The sequence below is a fragment of the Oreochromis niloticus genome, linkage group LG4, assembly GCF_001858045.2.
Source record: "Oreochromis niloticus isolate F11D_XX linkage group LG4, O_niloticus_UMD_NMBU, whole genome shotgun sequence".
Classification (NCBI taxonomy): domain Eukaryota; kingdom Metazoa; phylum Chordata; class Actinopteri; order Cichliformes; family Cichlidae; genus Oreochromis; species Oreochromis niloticus.
The window spans coordinates 34,797,692-34,806,818 of NC_031969.2; the positions used below are offsets into that span (position 1 = coordinate 34,797,692).

A 9,127-nucleotide genomic window follows, 5' to 3' on the forward strand; every position below is an offset into this window, starting at 1 on the left:
AGGAGCTGGCTCACCGGCAGGTGTACTTGTATGCTCCCTTCCCAGCACTGCATTAAAAAGTAGGTTTTGTGTGTCTCCATCTACCCTGGCGCTGAACTTATTGAGGCCGGCGTTTCTGGAGAAAATCAGTTGGTTGGATCCAAGGTTCTCAGAGTAAGGAGCAACACTGTCCCATCCCTCTGACCAGTGGACGTTTTCGAGTTCCTCCAAGAAAGATGGTTGGAGATGGCTATATTGGCCGCTAAACCTAGAGAAAGGATTAAAATAATATACATATTATACATCCGAATTATAAATTAATAGTAATTTTAAATTAAGTGTATTGTTAGGCTTTCTATATTTACCAGATGTTCTCGTCCTCTGTCGCATGAGAATTATCACGTGGCCTCTCCTGGTTTTGGGCTGGAGGTAGAGTCTCAGAGGAGTTAATCCAAACACCGCCTACAATCAAACTTTTGGTTTACAAAAGAAAAAAAGCTTTTTTTTGAATAATAATAATAATAATAATAATAATAATGATATGGAAAAAACTAAGCACGCAAATGCAAAACAAAAAATGCGAGACTTACTGGAGTCCATGTCAATGATGAAAAGGTGTCTTTTGTTGGTTGCAAAGAGTCGCGTTGTCGCTGTTAAATGTAAGAGAACTACGGAAGAGGATTAGGGCCACTGGAAAGAAAAAAAAAGAATTCTGACTTTAATCTCAGAATTCTGACTTTTTTCTCAGAATTCTGACTTTAATCTCAGAATTCTGACTTTTTTCTCAGAATTCTGACTTTATTCTCAGAATTCTGAGATTAAAGTCAGAATTCTGACTTTTTTCTCAGAATTCTGACTTTAATCTCAGAATTCTGACTTTTTTCTCAGAATTCTGACTTTAATCTCAGAATTTTGAGGTGGGCACCTGCAGGCATCCATCTTCAGTGACAGGGATGTGTCCAGGTGTGCAGGTGGAGACCTAATTCACCAAACATGGTGGATATAAGTGATTTTTTGCGTGGCCGAGGGGTCCCCGAAGATGCTGTTTTATTAATGGAAGAGCAGAAGGTGAGTGAAAAAAGAGAGATACTTTGGTGTCTCTTATTTTTACAGGAAAACAGTTACGGTACAGTTACGGTTAGCTGTTAGCATGCTTGTTAGCTTATAATGTTATATAGGAATGAACGTGTTTCACGATGTTACAGTATACTCGGTGAATTGACGTTTTAACTGTTGCAGGATCATCCCAGATGGGTTCGTTGCATTTTATTTTATTGTTCTACTATTTCACAGTTTTTCAAGGCAGTTAAGCGGAGCTGTGTTACAGATGCTAGCCGCCTGCCAATAACACTGGTATATTTGATATTGGCAGTAAGTTACACTTAGTACAGCGGAGGAGAGAAACTGTAATGAATGTTTATGTGGATATTTCACTCAGAAAAATGGGTGGCGTTCATACACAGCCACCGACACACAGCCCCGGTTGTTGTTCTGACGGTGGCCGACTGACGATCCCCTCACAACATGCTAACACAAACTAATGTTGTGCATGTAACTGTGTATACGTTAGTGGTACAGCGTCGGAAGAAATGAGCAAACTGTTAACTGTTTATAATGTCAGAATGACGTCATCGTTCTCCTGCACTGTGTAATGTATGTCAGCTCAAGAAGGAAATCATATCTTATACTCGGAGCTGCCCAGTGCACTTAACGCCTGCGTGTGGAAATGGTAGGCTGCACTACAGTTCACTACCGGTAAAAAATAAATTTAATACAGTATTTGGGTTTTTTTTTTTTTATAGAACAATAAAATAAAAAGTGCTGGCTGAGGAGCGCTGCCGCGTTGAACTTTGACCTCGGAGTGACGTGACGTTTGTTTGAACAACCAATAGAAGTGCAGAAAGTCGCAAATCAGGCATATTGTTCGCATAAACACAAAAATAAATAAATAAATAAATAACGAAATAATCCCGATGTTGTGCCAAAGAGTGATTTGTAATGTTACTTTGTGTTCTATGTGTAATACCTTTGCTTAAATGACTAAATGGACTGTATTTATGACACTGTGTTATAGTCCTACATACATAAGTAACATTCATATGTACAGATAAAAATGTACAGAGATATGTACACAAGCGTGTACACAAAAGTCTACTGCTGATCGAGCTGCTCAGTGTTCGTACAGTTTCATGCAGAGGGCGTGGAGGTGTTGTCCATGGTGGATGTTAGCTTAGACAACATCCTCTCCTCCCCAGTCTGCTCAGTGGATTTTAGCGGACCGCTAAAGCTGGCCCTCCCGACCAGTTTGTTAAGTTTCCCCCTGTCCCTCTCTGCCATTCCACCACTCCAGCAGACCACAACATAAAAGACAGCAGACGCCACCACAGTGTCGTAGAACATCCTTAGAAGACGTACTACCTACATCATAACCAGTCAAGTCCTGCCTTTTTTTAAATACAGATTAGGATTTACTATTTACTGAAAGGCTATGCATTAGTTTGCTTCTTTCATTATTGTGTTTCGCCCTGCATAAAATAGATAGCTTTCCTGATAACTACAGTCAGTACTCTCCTGCTGCCATTAGCGGTGACCTAAGAGGCTTAACCATAATATTGCTTTGCAGTGTAAATGTTGCAGAAAATGACTGTCTTTTCTTTCTTCTTGTGTGCAGATTGACTGTGATGTCATAGCACTGATGGATGACGCAACTTTGGCAAACTACATTCCCTCGTACGGAGACCGAATTGCCCTCTTCAATTTCTGCAAAAGCAAGCAACCACTGTCAAAAAGAAAACTAGGACTTCTGCAAAAACTTCACCTCTCGAAGTGAGAGAAACAGTCGCTGACATGTCAGATTTGGATGACTTTATAAGACTGTATTTCAGACTTTCCTTCAGTAACAAAGAAATACTTTCAATTTTAGCACATAGTCATCAGACAATTATAAGTGTTCGAACTCTAAAGAGAATTTGTAAAAGACTTGGGCTCTTTAGAAGGAAGAATCAATCAAACTTGGAGGAAGTGCTAGCCTTTGTCCAACAAGAGATCATGACAAATGGACAGATGCAAGGTTATCGTTGGCTACATCTTCGTGCAATTCAACATGGATTTGTGGTGTCACAAGATACTGTAAGATGCATAATCAAATTGGTAGACCCTCAAGGTGTGGAACTGAGACGAGCTCGACGGTTGAGAAGACGTCAGTGCAGCTGCAGAGGGCCAAATGCTCTCTGGCACATGGATGGCTATGACAAGTTGAAACCATATGGTATTGCTATCAGTGGCTGCATAGATGGTTTTAGCCGCTATGTTGTATGGATGGAGGCTTATACCACAAACAATGACCCTAAATTGATTGCAAGTTATTTTCTGAAAACAGTTTCATGCATCAATGGATGTCCAGAGAGGTTACGTGCTGACCGAGGTACAGAAAATGGTTGTGTCGAACAAATGCAGATGTTTTTACGGAGAAACCACACAGACAGTTTTGCAGGTGAGAAAAGTTCCTTTACGGAAGAAGTACAGCCAACCAACGTATAGAAGGATGGTGGGCTACCCTACGCAAACAGAGTGCACAATTTTGGATGAACTTATTTCAAAGTTTCAGGATGATGGCCACTTCACAGGGGATTTTTGGACAAAGTCTTATCCAGTTCTGCTTCTCAATCTATTCAGGTAAAAGCATGTGCTCATGCTATGTAATGTCTTAGCTGCAAAAATAGAAAATATAAATATGGTTAGAACATTTTTTCTTTAAATAAAATATGAATTTTATTTCCATTTTAATATGTCTTGATGCATGCTCAATCAGCCAGGTAAGGAATGATTTTTGACAAACATTTCTCACACTGAAAACAATACATCCACATGAACAGAATCAACTTTTGGGATTCCATTTTAATACTTTGATGGAATTGTACTCATGTTATCAGTGGAACTAACTGCCCCTTTCTCAGTACAGGTGCATTGAGCATTAAAATTTTTTATTGCCACATGGTTTTAATTATTATGGAGTCTGTTACCTAGCGGTCCTTTGGGCACGGTTTCAGAAAGCAATCTTATCATTTGGTTAATTCTCTATTGAAAATATATTGTAGAATCATTGCACACTGAGTATAAAGTGTTGGGCTATCTATTCAACAGTAGAATCATGTAGCACCATTCTGTGTCCATGTGCTTTTTAGTGACAGTGCTATTTTGTTTTTGCTGCTTGGTTTACATTAATTAGAGGTCACTTTCTATGTCTGTTGATTAATGAGTTAATAAGCCTCAACTTTGGCTAAATCTACTGGTACATGGTCTGTTTCATACACTTGTATTGTGCTGTTTTCATGTAGGATGAACTTGATGAAGTTGTGAACACATGGAACTCGCACAAAATCCGGCCAAGTGGTAGTGCAGCATCGGGTCGACCAGTAGTAATGTACTCATTTCCAGAGCTGCACAGTGCTGAGGACAGACTGAAACCTATTTCTATGGAGGATATCACTTTGTGTATGGAAGAGTGTAGCCCAAAAGGTCAATACCCCTGTGATGAAACAGTCTTTGAACTGTGTTGTCTGCTTATGGTAGAAAATGAATGGATGCCCCAGGAGATCCACTTGGTGCTGCAGATCTGTATATTAGGTTAAGAGAAGAAATACTGCAAAGTATTTAAGAAACTTCAGTGTGTAAATGTACAAATAAATACAAAATATTTCCTTTATCTTGATAACGTGATTTGATAGTAGGTGCCATGTCTTACAGGTACCTTTTATGCAGGTATTTCAGCACTGCATTAAATGAAAGACATCTTTTAGGTGTGACCGAACATGCCATTTTTCAGGTCATTCTGTCAGAATATTGCTGTTTATTACTGCTGTAATGTAAATTCAGAGTGCTGATAGGAGATCGACACCAACTAGTATCATTTTATGTTGATCATAGTAATAAATACAGTTTGGTTGGTATCTTTCCCCCCAAGTAAGATTTATTTCTACATTCACACTACCAATAACAGAACTGGTTATATATTGCTTGAAAAAGCTGAACATTGTGATATTATCAATCAGTTATGAAACACATGTTAATCCTTTTAAAAGGCCATACATTAAACTGCATTTACAAATGTTATATTTTTGATTGAATCATAAGTGTTGTAAATCTGCCTACCCGTCAATTGCAATATAAATTTCTGTGTTTTGTTGCCAGATATGTGCATAGTATATAAAATATAAACTGACCAGCTCCCTGTTCATTGTTTTCTGTATCAACCTTTATTCTTAATATTCATGGCTGGAAACCCAGGCACCAGCATGTGATATGCTAGGTGCCCAGGTTATCTGTGGTATGTTTCAGCAAACCATAGTAGCATTAACATTTCTAGGTCTTGACAACAGAACGTTTCTATAAACGTATCATTGTTAATATTTCAAGTGGTTATGCCTTTTGGGGAACTTTAGTGCAATTATATAAAGCAAAGCTATTATAATCATTTACACATATGAAGATCCATCACCTAATATTATTTTATTTCACTTCTGTTAGTTGTAAGATATTTTAGCTGGTTTTCATGTAAAATGACCATGAGTCATTGCTATACTGATGCAGTGTGAGGTGTCGTATACAAGGCTCCTTTATGATATGAATCCTAAAATTATAAGAAACATACCAAAAATATTTTGACTTATATTTGTAGTATCCCTGCCCTGCAACAATGCAACAAAACAGTTCCTGCAAGTGGAACCAAGTTATTGTCCCATTAAGTGCAACATGTTTTACATTTATATTTGTGTATCTTTATGAAATGTTTGAAATTAAAAATAAATGGTATTCTCCATGTTACTGAGCTCATGTGTGGCAGTCTCTTGAAATCTGGCATGTTCAAATAGATAAGGAGCTTGTGATGAACATATTCAAAACAACAATACAAATGTACTGTGTACAGTAACATTTTATTGGAAAAAGTTTACAAGAACCTGTTCTTGCCAATGCCAATAACATGGCTAAAACTCATAACCGTATAAGCTGCCCTGTAACAAGAATGACTCAACTTTTAAAACAAACTTATAGATCTCATACAGTCTTGTTACGCATCAGTATACATCAGTGACTTACTGTAAAGATCATGAACACTGGCTATTGTGGTATCACATAAAAACAAGTGTGAATGGTTGAGAACATACATGCATACAAATAAAAATGCATAATTTCTGGCAGTAAAAAGACATTTTTTCAGGTGTTAAGATTAATACTTTATCTGAGAACATGACAATTTGGCATTACAAAAGGATGCCTGAATATCACAGCACTTGACCACTGCACTGAACTGTACAGTGTTTATTTATGATCTTAGTAATCAATAACTGTCTTCAAAACAGACTGAATCCTTTAAGCAGCTTGAATCAGTTTGATGGATGAATAACAGGTATGCTTAGAAACAATATGACAATAAGAAAATACTGGAATTTTAAAAAATATTTTCACCAACTTTAAATAGAACCTTTGTAATCAACAACAAATGCCAAACTTTGATACCTTAACCTACCTTAACTAAAATTGCATATACTGTAAAGCAAAATATTTTCAGACATGACAAATGCAAATGCAAAAGTATAAAATTGTACATATTCCTTTTACAATACAGTGTTGAATAACAGCATTACTTTTACATTATAACTATGTTCAGTTTTAGCCCTGACCTAATAAGAAAATACCATCTGAATGAATTAGTCTTACTACTAATTACTTAAAAAAGTATTTGACTGTGCTGAATCTCACACCACACATGGTGCATTAAAGAAAGTTTAAGAGCAGTTTAATTATAGTTTATAGATCTTTAGTATTCTTTCTTCATGCTTTTGCTGAAGGTTTCTGTATTACAGCTGTAAGCTTGGATTTGGTGAAGACAGCTCTGGATATGGTAGTAAACAGTGTACCTGTTTGTTTTGTTTTGTGACTGTATCATGTAAAACTCAAAATGATAAAAGAAACTGAAATATTAGCCAAAACTGGACTTCTAACAGAGATGGGAAACTTCTCTCTAATTAAAAAAAGTATACTGTATAAGTTCAAAATACATAAAAATACATATTCCTAACATCTCTTTACAGTTATGCTCTAGTGTGAATGAGCAGTTCAAATGTAGCGCATTGCTGTGAGAGTCTAAACAATGTCCATCACCCAGACATTACTTTCAAGAACTGCATTAAATTCAGAACGGAAATCTGGGAAGTTTTCATAGCTGTTAGCTAGCTGCAGACATTCCCACACGTGTGTCCGACTGGTCTTCTTGTAAACTCTGTCATATCTTGAAATTCCACATAAATATGTTTGTTACTATAAGGTCAGATCCGGTGCAGAAACGCATAAATTTCTGAAGTTTAATGTTATCCAACTCTCTGATGAATCTTTTGAGATGATTTTTCACTTCTTTTTGTTGTGGAGTCAAATCCACAGCAAATTTCAGGAGCTGGCAACACTTTTTTTGAAGTTGGTTGCAGTTCAGAGAATAACTTGGTCAGTGCCTCCGGACTGAGGGAGATATGGGGTTGATGATCTCCCTCCAGCAGTCAATAACAAACATTGGTTTTTGGACAAGTCTTTGTGTGCTATTTCATCAAGGATTGTAGGAAGAGTCTCAGCAGTGATTCTTTTTCTACAGCCATAGCTGTCAAGAACTTCCACAAGATCATCCAAGTCAACTGCAGAGAAATTTTTTACTGCTTCCATCAAAACATCACATTCTTGGCTGCTGACAAACTGTAGAAAGTGTGCTTTAAGATCACTGTAAACACCATTGAAAAGCACTTGCTCCAGAAAAGGGATTGCAAGTTTATTTGGAAAATACTGACATTCTTGGTAACCTTTCAAGAGTATTCGCCCAACTGCCTTCCATTTTTCAGCAGGAAAATCATGGCGAATGAATGGCACTTTAACGTTGCACCTAGGGTGCATCGCTCATAAAATTCATGCCAGAAGCATGTGAGTACATCTCTTAGTATTCCTGATCCAGTGCCTGGTTCTTCTGTGTTGTCTGGAAGTATGCGCTTCACATTCAGTGTTTTCTCAAAATCTCTGCATCAGAGAAAGCAGTAATCATGTCACGTAAAGTGTCAGTATGACGTATGGTGATTGTTATTACGTTCTCTGAATTAGGTGGACTGAGGGGTACAAGAAAACCCTCATAGACTAATGTGTCTTCTGTATCTTCTTCAGCATCAAAAATTGGACCAAAAGTAATTTCTGGATCATCTGAAATTTCTGAACCAGTGATGACTTCATCAAAATTACCCTGACTTCCCCACTTGCAATGGATTATATCACTGCCACTGCTTTCTGAGACAAACACCACTTCAGATGTCTCGCTGGCATCTTCTTCAGGATCTTTTGGTTTTGTTGCAATGTAGAAGCGTAACATTGTCAGTCTCGCTGCCTCATACATATTGCCAATAGACTGGCAGGTATCATCAGTAAGGTGGTTCTGTTTAAAGTCCCAAACCTCAAACTCAAAATCTGTTTCACATCCCTTAGGAGATATGCCATCAGGAAAAAAAGTTTCTTTCCTTCTGAAGAATATCTTTTAATCCAGCATCAGTGGCCATTTGAATTTTTCTAGTGCCACCTCCCTGCTTCGCTCTCACCTGTTTGGCTATTTTTCCATCACTATGTATCCATCCTATCTCAACATTTCGTGTTGCTTTTTGCTTCTTTGTCTGTCTTATTCCTGCATCTGTATGTGAAGTGTTCTCCTTTGGACTTTCTTTTCTGGTTTTCATTTTCTCACGAAGTTTTTGCAGAAGTCCTAGTTTTCTTTTGACAGTGGTTGCTTGCTTTTGCAGAAATTGAAGAGGCAATTCGGTCTCCGTACGAGGGAATGTAGTTTGCCAAAGTTGCGTCATCCATCAGTGCTATGACGTCACAGTCAATCTGCACACAAGAAAAAAAGACAGTCATTTTCTGCAACATTTACACTGCAAAGCAATATTATGGTTAAGCCTCTTAGGTCACCGCTAATGGCAGCAGGAGAGTACTGACTGTAGTTATCAGGAAAGCTATCTATTTTATGCAGGGCGAAACACAATAATGAAGAAGCAAACTAATGCATAGCCTTTCAGTAAATAGTAAATCTAATCTGTATTTAAAAAAGGCAGGACTTGATTGGTTATGA

At 37.6% G+C, this 9,127-nt stretch overlaps 2 long non-coding RNA genes across 3 annotated transcripts in view; one reads left to right on the forward strand and one right to left on the reverse strand.

The window, feature by feature from the left end:
• LOC112846646 (uncharacterized) lies at nt 1-619 on the reverse strand. Its single transcript, XR_003219761.1, has 3 exons — nt 570-619; nt 345-441; nt 1-247 (listed from the first exon to the last, which is right to left on the reverse strand). It is a non-coding gene; the product is annotated as an uncharacterized LOC112846646 (long non-coding RNA).
• Nucleotides 620-826: 207 nt separating this feature from the next.
• LOC109201857 (uncharacterized) overlaps nt 827-9,127 on the forward strand; it is an 8,533-nt gene continuing 232 nt past the window's right edge. The window contains exons 1-3 of one of the 2 annotated variants that reach the window (XR_003219760.1): nt 827-1,047; nt 2,651-3,472; nt 4,317-4,496. This is a non-coding gene — a long non-coding RNA (uncharacterized LOC109201857). Of the gene's footprint in view, nt 1,048-2,650; nt 3,473-4,316; nt 4,497-9,127 lie in introns of those variants that run through there. The other variant, XR_002061775.2, reaches the window with a different exon arrangement.